The sequence below is a fragment of the Papilio xuthus genome, unplaced genomic scaffold (assembly GCF_000836235.2).
Source record: "Papilio xuthus unplaced genomic scaffold, Pxut_1.1 DF828142.1, whole genome shotgun sequence".
Lineage (NCBI taxonomy): Eukaryota > Metazoa > Arthropoda > Insecta > Lepidoptera > Papilionidae > Papilio > Papilio xuthus.
The window spans coordinates 1,114,918-1,137,264 of NW_013530507.1; the positions used below are offsets into that span (position 1 = coordinate 1,114,918).

Sequence of the window (22,347 nt, forward strand, 5' to 3'; positions counted from 1 at the left end):
CCTACCCGAGCAAACTTCGTAATTCCGCTTCGTCCCAACCGATATAAAATATGAAACACCGAGCAAAATTTGGCCCGGCCTTACCGAGCTCGCGCTCGGCAAGCTTCGGTCAGCTTCGGTAATAATCGAGCGACTTCGTGCCGCCGTAGCGGCAGTCTCGTAGCCGCCTCCGAGCGCCAGCTACGTCGCGCGCTACGCGTACAGTCAGGAGACTCGGTGATTGTGTATTTTTTGTGTTGTTTGTGTGAAAGACGAAAAAAAACTTCAGTGGTGACAAACCTGTGATGTGCTTTGGGACGAAGCAACAACTAGCACGAAAAGCTCTTCGTTTTGTTTGATGGTGTGGAAAAATGGTAACTTTCTTACTTGTTTTTCTAACGATAGAGGCGTGAAGCGTGAATAAGTTTTATGTTTATCTTTACGTTTCCCTAATTATCTTTATCTTTACATAATTACATAGTGACGTTACTTACATGTTCGGAAATAATTTGCCTTAAGTTCGAAATACTTTCAAAGCTTTGAGAAATATTTAAGGCCATGTCCGCTAAGCATAGAAATATAATTTTGCCGCATGAACGCGTCTAGACTGAGCGGGTTGCATCCGCATGAAGTAACCGTTTAAGGATCGCGTTCAATTTACAGGATAATGCGTCATTACTAACTTTCCATCATCTTTAATTAAAATTAATATTTTTTCTTTAAAATATATTAAATGGTAGAGTTACTATATAATTGTTCCTTTAGTAATTAAGTGCAATTAAAGTAATTAAAATAGGTAGTAATTGATTGTCAAATTAAATGGCCATTATTGTTAGGGCGGAGGCAGTACTGTTTTTTAATTGCCCTAATGCTGGTACGGTCGTATTGTTTTTATTAGGTAATTAGCTGTTTTCGGTTTAAGGGTTGTTCTTGTTTTACGTATTTGTTTAAAAAAAAACTATGTAATAAAAGTGGTCTTTGAAGGTTTTGTAATGTTTAAAAACTGTTAGTTTTAGAAAATATGACATATCAGAATAATTTTAGCGGTTGAGTTCTAATCGTCGTTAAGCTGCGCTTTTTAATCCGATAGGTATATATAAAGATTATATTTAACCTCAGTACAGTTTCAATAAATATAAGAATATTTTTGATAATATAAAATCATTATCATCATCATCATCATCATCAGCATCAGCATCATCATCATCATCATTATCCATCGATGCCTTTTACCCATTTATTTGGGATCCTTCCTTGTCCTAGTTCTCAAGACAGCACTATTATTGGAGGCTTGTTTGTCAAGGTTAATTTCTTTCAAATCCTTTTAAATCGTCGTTATCCAAGTAGCCGGTGGCCGGTTCCGCGATTTCGCGTCGTTGTGGTCATGTTTAAGGCCAGTATTTAGATATAAAATCGTACGATATATAAATTCTTATAATCTTAACTACATCTAAGGTTTTAAAAACCTAATTTTAAAATGTCTGTAAGAACTTAAATTTGTAAGTTTTTATTTTCATGAAAAATCTATAAATTCTAAGATATTAATTCTCATAATACTTCTGATTTTTACAATAATAAATTTTACACAAAAATCTTAATTTTTACCTTATACTCTATTAGCCTAAGAGAGCTAATCCGATATAGTCTTTATTAACTGTAGAAATAATAAAAAGTCAACCCAACAATTACTGACGTAATTAGTGATTTAGGTACAATCAGACAAAGTGTATGGACATTTTTGGAGCCACTTAAATAAAAAGTAAATAAAAAAATGAACGTGGACTATGTAAAGAAAGTCGCACTTACCCTTTGAATAATTTCTCTAATGATGTGCGATTTTCAACCTTGTTAGTAATAGTTAAAAGCTATTATAAGTTGGTATTGTAGACTACGGCGTTTTCATAGTTGTCTGAGTATGTGCTTGTGGAGGTTACTATAGAGTTTGTAAGTATCATAAATCTGTTGCTAGGATTCTTTGGAGTCTGTTAGTTTGGATAGAATTGTACCACGCCCTGTTCGAACGTAGTCTCTTAGTCGTGGAATTACAAACAATATAGACCCTTATTATATACTAACTATAGCAATGTCAACCGATCGCTTAAAAAAAAAACTTAATAAGCAGCCTATGTGTTCCTCCGGACTATGCTCTACATCTATGCTGAATTTCAACGAGAACCGTTCAGCCGTTCGGAAGATATCTGCTAACAAACGTCTCTCCATTCATATAAATATTTGCATTTATAATATTAGTAAGATTTCAAAAATAGCGATTTCTGATAATGCCTAATTTTGTAGAGTCGACATCTTTTAAGCTAAAATGTTTGCAACTGTCATAGTTTTTTCTTGTAGGGCTTTAATAGTGTCACATGAACCTACTCTACTGGTGTTTGACATAGTAATTCGTTTGTAAAGTTAATTAATTTTAGTATAACGCCTTTGTTTAGATAATAAAGGATTTGTGGAACTCTCCAAATCTCCTTTGAATATGCTTAATTGAATATATACATATTTCGTGTGAAGTTTCGTCTTTCTGAATTGAGAGATGGCAGTCCCCAGCGGACATTTAATCTCTAGGACGGGCGAAGCTTTGCATTTAATTAGCAAAAACAATAGAAAACCACGACTCGCGAAGAAGTTGAAAGATGAAAGCAACTACTTTGTAACGTTGGTTTTTTTGTGATTTAATTATGTTCCTTATAAAATAAGTTTTTAAGATTCTTTTGATCTTTAAATTTGTTATATATTACGATTTAAACAGTGGTAGAGCACGCTTTAAAATCTTCGCACCAATTGACCCGGTACGCCCCGTGAAATACCACGACCACACAGAAGACAGGCGTCAAGTGGAAGCAATTCCGCGTTTCGTCTGATGTCTGTGCGTCCAGGAGGCCTAATTTAGTCCTCTTTACCTTTCCACTCTTTTTCTTATAAGGAAAGGATGGAAAGTGGACTTTCCGGATAAGAGGATGCATGGAAAGGGAAGAGATTTTCTTCCTATGCATACTCTCCTCCTTCAATTAAAGGTAGGCAACGCATATGCAATTTCGTATGTCTAAGGGCGACGGTCACTTCGCTGTTTCAGCGATTTCAGGTTACCGCTCGCTCGTGCCACTTCATGAAATAAAAAAAAATATCAAAGAAATCCATAATCATATTTCACAGTACTGTGAAATATTGAACATAAACATCATAAGATTGGATACATAATAAGTGGTGGATAAATGGTCACTAAGGGTCTTGGTGTAATTTTAGTACGCGAAATCATCACTATGCGACAGTTTAATTTAAAAGTCAACAATACTATGCCAGTAAATGTATCAAAATCTTTGTACATAGTTTGTACCAGTTCTAAAAAAAATATGGAACGTTGCGACACTAAATAAGAATAATGTACCATAAATACGGTATCCAGCGTACCGTAACGCTGAATGTAGACTCGAAGGCAACGCGTTATGTCTCGCAATATGTGCGAAATGCAATATTTCTTTATAACAAGATGTAGCAGGTAATGTGTTCTTGTTTGTGTTCGAAGGAAATAACAAGCGAATAGATGTAAAGAGAGTAATCCGCATTCTTTTACACTCGCTTATTTCTTTCTTTAAACACAAAGACATTTGACAAATCTTTGCTTTCACATTATTTTCAGGCGCGGAATGTGACTTAGCAAGAATTTTCACTACCGAATCACGTGTAAGAAACATTTGTTTTAGTACTGTTTTTCCAGACGAAATTAAACGTAATAACGTTCTATACCTTTACCGATTAGATTATCTTACGATGTTATTTAACACTAGCTGTCGCCCACGACTACGTACGCGCGGTCTTAAAAAAAAAGAAAATTAGTAGTCTATGTGTTCTTCCAGATTATAATATGTTCTATTATTCATCAAGATCCGTTCATCAGTTCTAGAGATACCTTCAAACAAGCATCCATCCATCCATCTAAACATTCGCATTTATTAGTAAGATTAAGCGATGTTCGATTGTTTATTTTGTTTTTAATAAGAATACTGATTAACTGACAGTGGTGTTTTCATTGTCATAAAACTTGTTTAAAAACTTTATTTCTATCCCATACATTCTCTTTAAACTAAACAGAGATAAAAAATATGTTCATCTGCGGTTTACACATATCCTAAAATAACGCAATGATCGTAATATAACGTTAAATAAAAAACAAACAATCAACTAAAAATAAAATCCTAAGTACACAACTAGAAATGTACAAATCATTCCATCGAATTAATAAATATTTGAACAAAAGAAAAATGGAAGAGACGAGATCTGCAACAATGGTTGAAGTATGTCAGAGATTTTTGTTTCTCATCACTCGACGTATCTCAGGCAAGCACGTATGATTAAAGAAAAATAATGAACCGTTAGTATGCTAGACACATATCCCATTACGACTGTAGACCGTGTGTAGATAATGTATAAACTTTAATACTGAATAAACTTTCGTACAGGTGGAAAGGTGTAATGACCTTTTTTTTTAAATTAAATATTAGCAGATTTTTTATGGAAATTTACTAATATTTCTTTTACCATTCCAAATAAGCTCTAAGCTTGTGCTAGGATATGGTTTACGACAACAGTCGATTTACGGGATTCGAACCCCCGACCTCGTGATCGGAAATCGTACCCTTAACCATTAGGCTATTGACGCTTGAGCTTGACTTGACGCCTTTATATTTAAGTTATAATTATAAAGTTAAATTAATAATAATAAAAGTTAATTGACCAACACTAGATCTTTTTTAGAATTTTTTTAACTTGATAGTCTGACCTAGAACGTCAGATGATTTATTCATTTATGTGGGATTAAATTATTCACACTTTCGTGAGACAATTTAGTAAAGTTATATAAAAACGGCTAAACACTCACGTATATTCGTCCGGTAGCACCGACTAGTTTCGAGTCCATCGGGGGACCCTCATTAGGGTGAGTGGGACTGGTACTATTTCGTGGACGCAGCCCGTCGTTCACTGATGAATGGCCCCGGATGGGCTCGAAACTAGTCGGTGCCGCCACCGGACGAATATACGTGAGTGTTTAGCCGTTTTTATATAAGTTTATTATTTAGGATTATTAACAAAATATGTTAAATACAATTATATTTAGTACATCGGTTTCATCTTAATTAGTAAGCTAAAACATATATCAATTACAGGCAAACACGACGTACATCTAAATAAAGAAACAATACAAACAAAATAAGAAAAAGAACAAACTATAAGTATACTGTGATTATAATTGTTTTACTATTTATTGAGTTAATGTGTAGATAATCTTATATAAAGGATTTTAATTTGTAGTGACTTGAAATGTAATTATAACTATTTGATTGATGAAAAATAAAACGCAAATATGACAATGCTGTCAGGCTTCCGATATTTTCAGGGATAAAGATATTTTTTCCTTATTTGTTTTTTCTTTTGTTATGAACAATGTAAATAAATAGGTTTTCATAGTTTTTCCTTATTCGTTACTGCAAAGTATATAAGTATGAAGTGCCAATAGCCTAATGGTTAAAGTGTACAGATTTCCGATCACGTGGTCGGGGGTTCGGATCCCTCCGTTCGACTGTTGTTGTAAACCATATCCTAGCAAAAGCTTAGAGCTTAGTTGGAATGCTAAACTAACATCTTCTAATCTGTCTACAAAATTAAAAAAAAAAAAACTATTATTCACTATTATTCATAAGACATCTTTAGTTTTTTTTTTAATTATTACTCCTAACGTGAAGCTTTAATGATAAAGATCAAATTGTTGAAGCTATTATTGAATACCAGCTCTCACTAGCAACTCCATCTGCGCGGAAAAAAAATTGAATTAAGTGCGTTCTTCCAGACTATGTTCTGCATATCTGCCAAATTTATTCAGCTATCTAGTTTGTACGGATCTCACTGAAATTCGTCAACAAACATCCATCCATCTAAACATTCGTATTTTTAATATTAGTAATACTGCTTGTTGCGCACGACCATGCAATTCCAAACTATATTTAATGAAGTTGCTTAAAAAATCTGATATCAACTTGAAAACCAAATATCTCAGAAAGACTACTCTTCTATTTACGTCTCTTTGCTAAGTATAAATTACAATATACATGTCTGAGTTGAAATTTACGTTTAAAAAAGTAAAAACTTTTATTATTCATTAATGTAAAGAGACTGTAATTGCAGCAAAAAGTAAAGTGGATAGACGGGACCCTACAAGCGTTGGGTCTGACACGGGGTGTTACAAAAGACATAATTTACTTCTATAGTGTTGCTTTTTTCCCATCCTTTTTTGTGGTGCAATGTACACAATGTTAACCTATGTCTATAAAATTAAATAAAATGGGTGTGTCTTTATGTATGTATATAACTAGCTGTCGCCCGCGACTTCGTCCGCCCGGAATTAAAACGAAAAAAACTTATTTAGTAGCCTATGTGTTCTTCCAGACTATGTTCTACGATTATCCCAAGTTTCAAAGAGATCCATGCAGCAGTTTTGCGTATATCTTCAAACAGACAGCCATCCATCCATTTTATCAACTGCCTAATCATCCAAACAGTCGTATTTATAATATTAATAGGGAGTAGGATAAGGAAGAGTAAGACAAAAAAATTCATAGTTCGTCTAAAAGAAGGTTTATTTTTTGAGAAGTTTATCTTTGTTATTCACCGGCGTATAGAAAATCTACGGAATACATTTGAGTTACAAGGAAAGGTGTTAATATCAGGTCGACAATCCAATATAACCCAATTCTGATACAGATCGGCTGCGACCTCTCACATTTCTACGTGACGACATACGGTCTACATGATTTTTTTCCTCGCATTTAATTTCGCACCGATCGATGTTGGACTTTTAAGAGACACGATCTATCAAGCGCATAATCCTATGAAATAAAAAGTTAAAAGTAAGTTTTAAACTTACTAACTGTCATACTTAGCGAGCTTATCACTATCTCAAAGGCCGGCAACGCATCTGCGGTTCCTTTGGTATTGCTGATGTCCATGGGCGTCGTTGAACACCTCAGTGTTCACGCTGCTCGTTTGCCCCCATCTGGTATATAAAAAAAGACTTGTTTTTGTGTCAATTTTTTTTTAAACTTGTATGCGTTTATATTAGACAGCATTATATACTACTGTGATTGTCATATCAACAGCAACCCTTTGCCTAGTCCTTTTTATCATAGTCAAACATGTGGGATTATGTAATGTTACCGCCTTCATATTGCGCTGACAAAAACTTGTTTCATAGAAGTTCTATTGAAGATATTCTTTTATAAATAAAAGAAGAATATTAGGATACTATAATATTATTTATTTTTTCATTAAAACATGGAAGACCACATAGGCTTTTTATAAGGTTTTTTAAATTCACGGTCGCGGGCGACAGCAATTTCTCGAAAATTTCAACTGACATAATTCTGAATAATTATAAGGTGTAGGCGTGTCAACTATTCACTAGACAATGCATAACGTTAGACGTAAATGGTAGTAAAAAGTAGCAGTTTTTTGGACGCAAGCCAGTTCTATGAGGCGGCAAGCGAGGCGCAAGCCTGGCCGCTCAACGGGAAGTATAAAATCGGACAGCCGTGTTGTTCTCCGATGATTAAAAATTTTACGACTGGTGAATGATTAGCGTTTTTATTACGTTATTTTTTTATTAGTTTCCGAATCCAGACTTGTATGTTCAAGGTGTTAGCATTTGACATTTCCATTTCTCTAAATCCCTAGAAAAAAATTCTGTGAAATTTCACCTTTAAAATAATCTTGTTTTAATAACTGACAATGTTTAGATACTATTCTACTTATATACTAATAGTAAAAGTACGAATTTATACATGTATGGATGTATGATTGTGTTAAGGTATATCCAGAACAGCGGTTCAGATTTCGATGAAATTTAGCACACATTTAGAACATAGTTTATTTTTAACAGTGGTAGAGCCAGCTTTAACATCTACGCACGAATTGGTCTGGCTCGCCCGGTGAAATACCACGACCACACAGAAGACAGGCGTCAAGTGGAAGCAATTCCGCGTTTCGTCTGATGAGCGTGCGTCCCGGAGGCCTTATTTAGTCCTCTTTCCCTTCCCATCATTTTTCTTATAAGGAAAGGATGGGAAGTGGAAGTGGACTTTCCGGATGAAAAGAAGTTTCATGGGAAGGGAAAATATTTTCTCTCTGTGCATTCTCTCCCCCGTCGATTAAAAGTAGGCAACGCATATGCAATTGCGTATGTCTATGGGCGACGGTCACTTCGCTATTTCAGCGATTTCAGGTGGCCGCTCGCTCGTTTGCCACCTTATGCTATAAAAAAAAGTTTGGAAGAAAACATAGGCTACTTATGAAGTTTGTATATTATTCCATGCGGATGGATTCACGTTGGAACAGAAGACGGATTGAACAGCACGTTCTATTCCTAGATAATTGAACCAACGTAATATATCCTTGAACTAACACTAGACTATCAACACATAACTTTCTAAATATGTGTTGATTTCCTTTTCATAATGAAAACAATTTTAATGGTCACACAATTGAAAACGTATACAATGCATCGTGTTACGGGCTTTATATTTTAGTTATATCTTGATTTGATTCAAATATCCTTGTAACAGAGAAAAATGAATCTTATGTTTTGTGCAATAAAGTTGAGATCCGTGTAGCGAATATTATTTTTATAGCATAATAGGTGAGGGTGATAATATTGTTTAATAAGTTGGGCTGTGAACCGTTCTTACTATTCAACCCTGAATCGAGGCCAAGGGCAAGTTTCTTTTTTACTGAAAGTCCCGAAATATGTTAAGGAATTTTATACGTTAACATTTATATTTTATAGCTGTCGCCCGCGACTCCGTCTGCGCGGAATTAAAAAAAATAATTAGTAACCTACGTGTTTTTCCAGACTATGATCTATATGTATGTCCAATTTCACCGAGATCCGTTCAGCTGTTCTGGAGATACCTACAAACAAACATCCGTCTATCCATCCAAACATTCGTCCATCCATCCAAACATTCGCATTTATAATATCAGTAAGACTAATTTATTACCGATTACCAATGATACTGGTTCTTAAGTAGTTTGTCAAACACACCAACATTGCACAAATATTTGTGTTTGTTGAACGCAACGTATAGCCTTGAGACTTGCTAATAGGTCAGCGGTCAATGTTAACAGCTCTTTGACTCTTCAGCCATGCATTTTGTAGCGCTTTGTCAAACTTAAATCTGCTTTAATATTAAGTATTATGCTTGCTTACTCTGTCACACTCATGGGCGTTTAACAGCTACTTAAGTGGGCGCTTAGTAAAGTATTCTCACGCAAAAATCAGTTTGAAAGTCAACATGCTTGATTTATTTTTTGTTAAAAACGAATGTCCTATTTACTTTTAAAAAAATTTGTGTGGCTTCTTATAGGTCTGCGCTGCGATGCTATGTTTAGTAAAAATATCTCTAAAATCAAAATAGTTGAGCAAAATTTCATTGGACTCAAAAAATATTTTTTTTCGTCATACATTTTTATTAACTAAGCAAAGTTGTGTCTCTCAATTCGAGAATTTAATAATTCTTTACCATCTGGATATAATTTGGATCCGTTCCATTAATTTCTCATAAACATGGCACATAATAGATAAATACAGATACGCGTTGTATTTGGTCAGCTTGTTATATCTAATTAGGTGGCGCTGTTGTTTTCGTAATGACCGATAATATGTCGTGATTTAACAAAATTAGCTCTAATTTAATTAGATTTGTACTTGTACACCACAAAACGGCTAATTAATGGTAGCTTTAATTCAATTTAACTTAGATTTATTTTATTATTAGCAGATGCCGACGACTTGGTCACCGCACGATTTAAAAATATACGTATGTATATCACCTACCTTCATGTAAAATTCCCGACTAAACCGGTGCAGCCTTTACGAAGATTGCCTGAAACAAACACGGCCTTGCGGACTTACAGACAGACAAAAATTTAAATATTTGGTTTTAGTCATCAGCAACAGCAACACAAATACGTCATCTCTACGAAGCATGATTTTTTTCTCCATATTACGTAGACACTCCAATTTTTGATTACCTGTCAACTTATAGTTTCCATTAAATTATCTTTATTTGAATAGACGTCTTCAACAGAAAATACATCGCTCGTGTAAAATTCTGTAAAGTTCAATGTTCGAATCTAGATTAAGTTATATTTAAAATAAATTTCTTAAAAGCCTTTAATTCGATTTTTTGTAACACCGTTCTATTCAATATTATTTTACATTTAAAATTTAATAAAACTCCAGACTTTTTATCATTTAAAAATCGAGAATATACAGAGAATATTTTATCTACGACCTTTAAAGTATTTTCCTGAATAAACGTTAGAAGAATATCGAAACAGGCAACCTTAATAAATAATTCCTTTTCGAGTCTGTCCCAAAACCAACGCTCTTCATTATTAATTCGAAACAAGTTAAATTCGAAAAGGCTCCGGCGCTTGCTGAGATGTTTATATAATAATTTTATACGAAAGAAAACCTTTTAAGTAATGCACAACACAATTAGGGTGAAAATCAGTTTATAGAAAATTAACAAAATGCCATTTACTTTTATATATTAATTTATTAAGTTACGCTACGTCAGTTTTAGACGCATTGAATAATCTCTACGTTTGTAGCACTTTAGCGTAGCAGTCCAAACGTAGCAAGTCTTACGTAGCAAGATGTGCTACGATTTATCTCGAGTAACTCTACAGTTTATTGTATTTAGTAGAGAGTATAGAAATTAGGATTCAGCGGTTTGTTACCTCTGTCTAAATATTTTGAAAACTTTGACAAAATTGTAATAAAATGAAAATGTGTTCACTTTTTCAAGTTTTCAGTAAAATGTAGTCTATCTATGTTGTTTTTTGACTTCTTTATCAAGACTTGTAAGTGTGTTTTTATTTTATTTTTTAATTTTATCGAAGGGTCAATAATGTAACGTCAGGACGCGTTTACGCGACGGGTTCTTATTAAATCAGTTGTTTCTTTACTGAAATCCATTTGGGCTGATAAGGTAATAAGGGTTCAATTTGCTTGGTTTTCCGAAAGCTCTTAGCGTTTAAGCCTGTGTTAACGCTTTTATTTTTTCATCGCTTTGAAATATTAAATACATAAATCTCATATTCTATAATAATTAATAATAACTGAATCTATGTATTAAGAATATATTTGCTTTAACTTAATCAATTACAAAAAAAATAATTGAAGAAATTCAAAGATATGTGTGTAGTCAACCAACCCGCACTGGGCCCGCGTGGTTGACCCCATGTGGTTGACTATAGCCTAATCACCCTCAACTTAGGGTAGGCTCCGAGCCTCCGTGGCCTCCGAGCCCTCAGTGGGGACGTATAGTGAGCTGATGATGTAAGTTTTAATGTGATAAAATGGTTTAACACTTGACTTAATAAAAGACGCTTAATAGCAGTCAGAGTGAAATGTAAGGTCATAATAAGTACACGGAGTTATAAAGAACTTAAAGTTGATACTTTTTAACTTTTTAAATCAAAAAAAAAATCAATCGACACTAGTTAATCAATCCGCATTGGGCCAGCGTGGTTGTCTGCGCTAATCACGCCCAGTTTAGGACTGGCTTGAACCCCTCAGTGAAGACATGTATGCGCTAGCTAACCCAACGATTTTTATATAATAATTCTGTCTTTTTTTTAATGTGAGCAAGATTATTTTATGTTATAACTCTGATATTCATAAATCATCATGAATTTTAGATACAAATATAAAGACCGGCTGAAATACTTTAGAAACTTCCCCGATAAGTTATTATACAAAGTCACTTAAAGGGGTCGCTCCGTCTTCAGGCTTTAGGCTAGTTTTTGTGGAGTGAACTTAAAGAAAATTTATTTATATACGGATAAGTATGCCGGGCTTGAAACTTACAAGAGTTCTCGATTCTGAGAGTTGTAGTTTTAAATAACTTTGCTTAAATAAAATTTGAATTTAGAATGAGGCAAGCTGTAACCCGCGACTCCGTCCGCGCGAGATTTAAAAAAATAGAACTTCATAGAAATTTGTCAAGTCTATTTCGGAGGAGTATGGTAACTAATGTAGTGATACGAGAATTTTATATATAAGATACTAACTTAAAAATAAAAGATATAAAAAGAGATTAAAATACTTTCCCGATGATTGAAACAGTTGGCCAATTCAATATGATAAATATCTTAAATTATTTATTATATTTTCGTTATTATGTTAAGCGTGGAAATGCTTATCTCCGAAAAATTGATAATGAACAAAACCTTAATCAATTCTTTGTTACTTTGTCTTTTTATAATAATAAAAAACCCTTTATTGTATCACTCATATAGACAATTATGTGGGAGTCTTGGTTCTTGAGCTAGGGCAAAGCTCTATGTTTCAAAAGAGAATCGATTTCACAATTATTTAAAATTTGAATATGAAATTGAAAATTAAATGAAAAATAAGTCACTTTTTTTCTACAGTTTGAAGTTACAAAAGTTACAAAACTGGGTTAACTAAATCTGTTAACGAGTTAAAAAATATCAGCTTTATATACTACTTTATATATACGTATTGTTATATATTACAATTTATAGTTGAACATAATGAAACTTTCACACCGCTAACACTTTGTCAGCTTTCGAAGTTCGTCGATTTTTATTATTAAAGCCGTTTCCTTTAGTTCAGAGCAACTGTTGCGATTCAAAGTTTGCTCGTTCTTTTGTGTAGTTTTCGCTTTCCAGTTCACTCGTACACTTTTAGTAGGATATAAGTTTTAATTGTAACTACGAAATGCAACGCTTTCCGAAAGTATTCTCGTAAGAAACTTATGTTTAAAACTCTAATGTTTTGTTCTACTGACAGAATACAGGTCAGTGGGGTTTATTAGATTGTTTGGTCGTCGAAATAAAAAAAAACAATTAATTGGTTAATTTTCAAATTATCGAAAATAGTGTCATCTTCAATATTTTTTACTTGCCGTGGATTTCTAAGACCAAAATCTCTGTATAAAATATACCGTCATCTCTATCATTTTTGTCCTGTCATTTTTGACAAAACCAGAGATAACAATATTTTTTAAAGGGAGATTTTGGTCAGCACAGCAGCGTTGTGGAATGGGCTATCCTCGGCGGTATTTCCAAACCGCGACAACTTAGGGTCCTTCAAGAAGCGAGCGTATCACAATCATAAAGGCCGCCTTACGTATCTGCAGTTCCTCTGGTATTGCTGATGTCCATGAGCGACAGTGAACACCTCGGTGTTATAAAAAATGTAGGAAACAAAAAACACGTAAAAACAGATTTCTATATTTATGTGGTTTGTGAATTAAAACTAACACCTCAATGAATAAATCATTGATTCTATGAAATGCATTGTGCATCGTAAACCGCACAGTGAGCATGCGATTCGTGACTAAACATAATTCGATACAACATCAACGCCCTCTTTAAATAATGAAACAATAATTAAGTAAAGCACCCGAGGGATGTGGCGAGGGACGTGGCACATTGGCATTTCCATAACGCTGTTAAATAAATTATTCAACATGACCTAACCTAACCCTTTTAGTTACTACCCCGGGCCGAAACAGCCAAGCTCTGATTGCGGCCGCTCTTTACATATATGATTATTAATATCATATTTACATATAAGACAGAGTTTTAAAAATAAATAATGTACGTTCAATTTTAATGTAAGATAATAAATAGTCAATAATACCAGTCCCACTCACCCTGTTGAAGGTCCACCGATGGGCTCGAAGTCGGCGCCGATAATAGACGAACATACGTGAGTGTTTTAGCCGTATAATATACTAGCGGTCTACCCGCGACTCCGTCTGCGCGGAATTAAAAGAAACTTAATTAATAGCCTACATGTTCTTCCAGACTATGTCACTTCTGTGCCTATCATCGCTATCCGTTAAGCCATTCCTGAGATACCTTCAACCAAACATCCATCCATCCAATCATACGCATTATAGTATTAGAAAGATTAAAAAATGTCAAGTCACGTCTTTTTAGTTTTGTTTGTTATAGCCAATGTTAATCTCAAAACTACTGAAAAGGTCTACGGAGGGCTTACATTAACGACAATATAGCGATTATAAAACATCCAATAAGAGCTAAAAAAACTCCATACAAAGTTGTAGATTGCGCTATTGAGTTATTACGAAAATCGTTTCGCTCAATGAAAATAAAAAAAGAAATACTCTGAATGAAAACGAACGATTTCAAAAGTTAATAGGTAAAAGGGAATTTTTAAATGAATTTGCGTCCCGTCTTCACAGTAGCATTAATTAGCGCTTTCCGAATGTAGTCACGCTCCACAAAGCAGAATATCAAACGATGTTTAACACCTCAATTATAGTGTTTGAGTAACAAACATATATTATTTCTGGCTCTGTTGTCGTCACCTCATATATGTCCCCACTGAGGGCCTCAGAGCCTACATAAGTTAGGGGTGACTTGGGCGTAGTGAAACATTGCAGGCTTCTGACTTCAATGGGTATCAAAGGTGAGAAAGTGTAGACCTAACTTGTTTTTAAAAACACTTTTATATTTTCTTTCTTTTACTATTATATAATTAAATTAGTGCGTAGAAGTTGTCGCCCGCGACTCCCTTAGCGCCGGATTAAAAAAAAAACTTCATTAATAGCCTATTTACTCTTCTAGAGCATGCTCTACATCTTTGCTTAATTTTATTAAGATCCGTTTGGCTGTTTCGGAGATACCTTCTTACAAACTTCTATCCATTCGTCCATCTAAACATTCACATATTAGAAAGATATTTAATAGTAGTCTTTTATACTACTAGACAATGAACGATGTTAACAGTAAAATTAACTAAATATATAAATTTTATAGCATCATATTATATATGTTCCGTTATCATAATATTGAAGCTTTCAGGTAACATGGTGCTTAGTTTTACGTAATGTTATCGCAAGCCTTTAACAATATTGTCTATGATAAAACTGAAATAACAAAAGCGCAACTATCCAAACATTAAGCAAACTACAGCAAAAACCAACTTTGGTCCTAATGTGTTCGTACCAATTTTAATCCTCTGGGTTACCCCTGTCAAAAATATTGTATTAACATACTGTCCCGCTCATCCTATTTGAAAAAAAATTAAACAACAGTATGTTTAATAGAGTTTTTAGGTACAACATTAAATTTATCAAATTATTCCTTTGTTCGGTGCTTTCTTGATAATAAGTAGACTAACAGCTAGTTGCTTATTACGTCCGCGCGAAATTAAAAAGATAACTAAGTAATTAGTCTATGTATTCTTCCAGACTATGTCTATATATATGCCATATTTTATCGAGATCCATTGAATTGTTTTCGAGATACCTTTTAATAATCATTTAACTGTCTATCTATACATCCAAAATACGTATTTATAATATTAGTAAGATTCCGTCACTAGCTATGTCCCATGGGTACGTACTAGTGCAGTCATAATTTCAAATATTTTTTATATTTTTATAAACTTTTTTTATATCAAAAGGTGGCAAACGAGCGAGCGGCCATCTGAAATCGCTGAAATAGCGAAGTGACTGCTGCCATAGACTTACGCAATTGCATATGCGTTGCCTACCTTTAATCGACGGAGGAGAGGATGCACAGAAAGAAAATGCTAACAATGTAAATTAACAAAACCACAAATAGCTTTTGTTACATAAAACAACGTTATAAATTTGTAAGCAAGGCAAATACATTCATTGTATAATGCTCGCTGTCTTGAATAATATTCAGGATATTATCAAAAGAAAGGATAATGGAAATTCTAAGGATTATCCTTAAAGCTTTTGTTGTACCAAAGTATTGTATTTATTCGTACAAAATCGGATGATTTAATCCTAACATAGCTAATAAAGGTGAAAATGGCAATAGTACATTAGTTAAATAACATGATAATGTTTTACGCAACTATGTATGTTTTTTATAATTTAAGGTATCAAACAAGCCAGCGGTAACCTAAACCTGACTTTACTGAAATAGCGAAGCAACTGCTTCCTACATAGAACTGCAACTGCAGTTGCGTAACTTACGTTTAATTGACGGTGGAGAAGATGCACACAAAGATGATATTTCCACTTCCTCTGCCTCCTTCCCTTTAACATTTTTTCTTTGTGAGAAAGGAGTTAAAAGAGAACGTTGACTAAAATTAGGCCTCCGGCACAAATGAGGGAGGCGATATGTAATTTCTATTTACGCCTGTTTTCTATGTACTCTTGGTATTTACCGAGCGAGCCGGCCCATTGGTGCATCTAATAAATATTGTGGCGGACTCTACCACTGTTATTACCTATAGACTAAAAGGATAAACCGACCGTATTTTCTAAAGTGTCATAAGAAAATTAGTAATTAAGAAAATTAGAAATAATTATTAACAGTGGTAGAGCCCGCTTTAACATCTTCGCAAGAATTGGCCTGGCTCGCCCGGTGAAATACCACGACCACACAGAAGAAAGGCGTGAAGTGGAAGCAATTCCGCGTTTCGTCTGATGAGTGTGCGTCCCGGAGGCCTAATTTAGTCCCCTTTCCCTTCCCACCTTTTTTCTTATAAGGCAAGGATGGGAAGTGGAAGTGGATTTTCCAGATGGGAGGGTGCATGGAAAGGGAAGATATTTTCTTTCTGTGCATCCTCTCCTCTGTTGATTAAAGGTAGGCAATGCATATGCAATTGCGTATGTCTATGAGCAACGGTCACTTCGCTATTACAGCGATTTCAGGTGGCCGCTCGCTCGTTTGCCACCTTATGATATAAAAAGTAGTTTTTTTTTAATGCGGTAAATAAATTCTTTGTATAATTATTCTCTAAGAGTACCGTATATTGTAATTAAATGAAGCCGTGACGTATCTCGGAGCGCGTATCCGTTGTTGTTCCTTCCGACACGACTTTGTACGCATAATTACAAAGTTGTATGTTGAGAAATAAATTATCTGTAAAATAAACAACGGCTAAATATATTTAACATAAATTAACATGAATTTATCGTCTAATTTTTTTTAAATATCGCTAAAAAGCTTATATGTTAGCCTCTTTTATTCTAAAATAAATATTCAATAATATCTTTAGATTTAAGCAGCGTTGTTTTCTCTACTTTAACTTAATAAAATATGAACATACTTCTTTCCAGTGATTCATCGCCAAAGGTTTTTAACAATAAAAGGTGACAAAAGCAAGTCAATTGTTTACGGTAAAATATGAATTGACAACTGACCATATCAGCTGCAAGATAGTTACAGATGGGTTGTCTACCTGTCTTGGAAAACGGGGAGTACATGTAGAAAGAGGATAGGTGTCTTATATCTGTGATTGCTTAAAAAGCAGTAAGAGATCCGTATTGTTGAGTCTCTTAGAGGCTGTCATTCAATTTTTTTTTTATATTAGTACATTTTTGTATATTAACTTTTATTTCATGTACCATTCAAACTAAGATCTCTGTTTGGACTAGGATATAGTTTACGATACAATAATCTAATGGCGGGATTCGAATCCCCAACCACGCGATCGGAAATCCGTACCCTTAACGATTAGGTTATTGGCGCTTCGCTATATTATTAATTTTTATTATAATTTTAACAATACATGCAACGATGTGTTCATTACTACTTACCCTCAATTGTTAAGGGTGGCGAAACTATGTGTAAACTATTTGATGTCATTTTGACGAAAACTATTCTTTAAACGTGCCCCCTTGAGGTGTATAGATAAGGTTGTCTCCGCCTCAAAAAGGTGACGAGGGTTTGTGTATTTACATAAACACGACGCTATTATAGACCCGCTGCCTTTAATATCATATGTAGCACGCGAGGATATTATAATGACAAAATTAAAATTATTCAACGAACGATAATATTAAAAACAAATATATAGCCTAACTAGTTGTCGCCCGCAAATTCGCGGTATTAAAAAACTTAATAAGTAGTAATTAAAATATGCATTTAATTTACTTCAGTCATCTATAAAAAAAAATTATAAAGATAAATAAGACAGATTTGAAAAATTCTTCCACTTTTGGGAAACTACACTAACCCATGGTAATATTTATTACTAGATTAGATTTTGTAAAAAGCACAATTCCAAGAAACCGTGTGATAGAGTGAAAGTAAGTTGTAAAAGTTGTTGGCCTGCGTGGTTGACTATGGCCTAATCACCCTTAACTGAGGGTAGTGCTGATGATGATGATGATGAAGTTGTAAAAGAGTAATTTTTGTAAGTCACCTGATTCTATGATTTCGACGAATATTAATCTTTTTAAGTAAATATAAAAAAAATTAAACAAAAAATAACAATTTTAACACTCTAAGCGTTAGTAATACAATTAAATAGTAGTTAGAAATATATAATTATAAGATCGTGCAGTTAATGTTAGAGGAAAAAAGAAAGGAAAGTGAACTCTAACGAGCTTCGCCGAAACTTGAACGTAAATTGAATCACATGTAAAAGAGATCGTTATCGGAAATGGCTCGCTCGATGGAACCAAGCAAATTCAATTCCGACGCTCCATAACTGTACACGTTATTGCAAAATAATGGGATATATTTTAAAAGGTCATGTTATTCATATGAGTTATTTGAAACGTTGAGATTGTTGCATTTTTGACAGTTAAATTGAAAAATAAATATTTAAATTATAGGCTACAAAAAATTCCATAATACCTTTTTACACAATTTTATGGTGTCATTTTCTTTTACTAATTATAAATATGAATGTTTTGATGTATGTAGAAATATATGTATGGATGGATTGAAGGATTTTTGTTTTTTTTTATATCACAAGGTGGCAAACGAGCGAGCGGCCACCTGAAATCGCTAAAACAGCGAAGTGACCGTTGCCCATAGACATACGCAATTGCATATGCGTTGCCTACCTTTAATCGACGGAGGAGAGGATGCACAGAAAGAAAATATTTTCCCTTTCCATCCATCCTTGCATCCTATCATCCGGAAAGTCCACTTCTACTTCCCATTCTTTCCGTACAAGAAAAAGGGTGGGAAGGGAAAGAGGACTAAATAAGGCCTTCGGGACGCACACTCATCAGACGCAACGCGGAATTGCTTCCACTTCACGCCTGTCTTCTGTATGGTCGTGGTATTTCACCGGGCGAGCCAGGCCAATTCGTGCGAATATGTTAAAGCGGACTCTACCACTGTTAAAATTATCACATAAATTTTTCAAATATAAAACATGAAATGAGATACTAACCTGATCATTATTCATTACTTACAAACTAAAATTACGAGTGTTTGTAAGCCTTCATTGCGGCGTAACCCTGCAATTAACTTAGGTCATAAGTCACATGGAAAGTGCTTCATTAAAATGATGTATGTTGGTTTAGGAGCTCGGACTTGTAATTTGACCGAGGTATTCAAGGGTTCTTGGTCAGTATATTATTATTTATTATAGATTTATATATGGTAAAATAATTTATGACAATAAGTAAAGGGTTAAATGTAATTTAATATATAATTTAAAAAAAAAAGATTAATAACATTCTGCCATTAAAGACACTTAAAATTTAAGAACCGTTGTAATAATTTTAAAAATGTAATTTAAAAAAAATGGTTAACACCCAAAATTTTTGCCAACTAGTGTACGTCACATATTAATTTGTGCTCTTAACGCAACTTCTTAATTACATTATACTAACTGTCGCCTCCGACTCCGTCAGCGCGGAATTAAGAAAAAACTATTGGTCGCAGCGTAATGTTATATAGCCTAAAGCCTTCCATCTCTATATGGACGATCAAACAAAAAATATTTTTTTTTTAAATCGGACCAGTAGTTCCTGAGAGTAGTGCGTTTAAACAAACTTCCGCTTTATATAGAAATTTTAGTATAGAGTATGCATAAAATAGTTTTCGAAGATTGAACTAAAATCATCTTAAAAAAATGTTGTGACCAAAACCATCTATTCTCCAAATCGTATTATACAAGACATTTAGAGCTAGATAAAGAAAATAACATCGTTAAAAGCTCACGTATTTGTCAATACTGACATTCTCAGTCAACTTTATCCCAATTATAATTCCCCTAAGGAACATTAACTATTATTGAAAATATATAAATCCATACATCTTAACTTTGAATCAATCTGAAATATTGAAGACATCTCATCATATTTTTTTATAATGAAAAATATTAGCGGTTTTTTTGTAAATTTACTAATATTTATTTTACCATTCTACTAATCTCAAGGCTTGAGCTAGGTGTTGGTTTACGACAATAGTCCAATGGCGGGATTCGAACCCCCGATTTAGTGATCGGAAATCCGTACCCTTAACCATTGGGCTATTGACTCTTATTAAATATTATATTATAAACCATTTTCGTTACGGAAGATCTGACAGGAAAATGTCAGAATAAATCTTTTCATCTTAAACTCAGTAACAATTGAAACAAAAGTAAATTATGATCTAACCGGAGGGGAAATATGAAAAATGGTGGATTAACTCATTCTCATTACGTTACACTTTTAGCCAAAAACTCGAATTCAGAATTGCTCTGATTGTGCAATTTTACTTTATGAAATGTTTTATGTTATATGCCTTGGGGGTTACTAGAAAACATAATTAGAGATTACGATGAAAAAAGAGAGGAGGGGTTATACGGAAAAGTAAACGACAAAGCAACATTTTATTTATAACGCATTTTCAACTTAAACTCAAAATCTATTAAACTTCTAGTCAATTTAAAAATTAACAAAAAAATGGGACCCACCTGCAAGAAAAACCTTTCGATCAAAAAGAAATCTAAATAGGAGCACCAGGGGCAGTTACACGGTAATATACATAAAAAAAACATATAGACCAATTGATAACCTCCTTCTTTTTGAAGTCGGCTAAAAACATATATAACCGAACCGACCTCTAGTCTAGTCGTAGGATCGAATCCCGTCTGACAATTCTATTAATATTAACTATTTTCTTAAAATAATCTTCTGATATTCTTTTTTATTATTTATTTATAAAAAATGTAAAACTCTGTGCTTTCAAAGGTGAAAATGTAATTAAGTAAAAGCGAATGATTTCGTATTCATAAAATTTAATGTTAACTCTAGTCATAAATAAATTTTTCAAGCAAATAGAAATAAAATATTAGAGCAAATTTTACCTCTTTTATCTATTTCGCAGACATTTTGAATAGAAATAATACCTTGTTTCTACAATTAGTCCTTTACAATAATGAATAAATAATAGATTTTAGCTTAAAATTGGATCATTTTACTAAACAAGCAAAATACAGAGAGCAGTTTCAAGAATTGAAAGCTTCTTAATTAACGACTTATTTTAGAACACGCTGTATATTTTTGTGTTCTTTAATAAAACATTTTCCGTTAAGCATTTCAAGGTGCAACGTTTGTAATTACGTGTAAAGTGGCTTGTCGCTCTCCTGCGACAGATGTTTTGCCCGAGGCTCGCAATGAGAGGTATGCAGACGATATTTGCGCACACCCTTTAACCGCAGCCTGTACTAGGATACAAGTCGGAATGAAGAGTGCATAAATTAACATATCAAATGCGACTATCTGGTCTCCCCACGATGCTATAGAAGCCATTTTGTTTTTTTTTTATTTTTTATTCAAAAAGTGGTTCCCCCCCTGTTTTGCCAAAAATAATGACAATACGTATTAATAAAATTGTCACGATAGTGGAAATCGAATCTAACTAATATTAGCAATGCTAATGTTTGGATGGATGGATGTTTGTTAGAAGATATCTCCAGAACAGCTGCATCAATCTCTCTGAAATATGCATAGATGTACAACCTAGCCTGGAAGAACACAGAGTCTACGAATTAAATTTTTCTTTAATTCTACGAAAACGGAGTCGCGACAGTTATGTACATTGTTATCACTGTTTTGACAAAATAATTACGATATATTGTATACTGATATTTTGGTCTCTAAAATCCACGGAAATTGACTATAGTACATGTAAATGTAAAAGAAAGAAACAAAGATATAACACCAACACGTCAAATAGAAATCTATAAGATTTGTAACTTATGTACGTATATTTAGGAATGTGCTTTGACACTTGTATTTATTATTGTAATAGCATTTTTCCTCTTTACACTATCAAATTCCTAGTTTCACAAATGTTTAGTCAGACTAAACTGATATATAAACACGGATAAATACTCACGTATATTCGTCCGGTGGCGGCACCGACTAGTTTCGAGCCCATCGGGGGCCCTTCATCAGGATGAGTGGTACTGGTATTTTTTCGCGAACAGAGAGCGACGGGCCCGAAATAATACCAGTACCACTCATCCTGGTGAAGGGCCCCCGATGGGCTCGAAACAAGTCGGTACCGCCACCGGACGTATGTACG

General features: G+C 33.9%; 1 protein-coding gene across 1 annotated transcript in view; it reads left to right on the forward strand.

Annotated features, from left to right (window-relative positions):
* The first annotated feature begins 213 nt into the window (after positions 1-213).
* Positions 214-22,347, forward strand: part of LOC106114290 (hemicentin-2) — a 220,266-nt gene continuing 198,132 nt past the window's right edge. The window contains exon 1 of the mRNA XM_013307429.1: positions 214-353. The gene's annotated coding sequence lies outside the window, so the exon portion shown is untranslated. The remainder of the gene's footprint in view (positions 354-22,347) is intronic.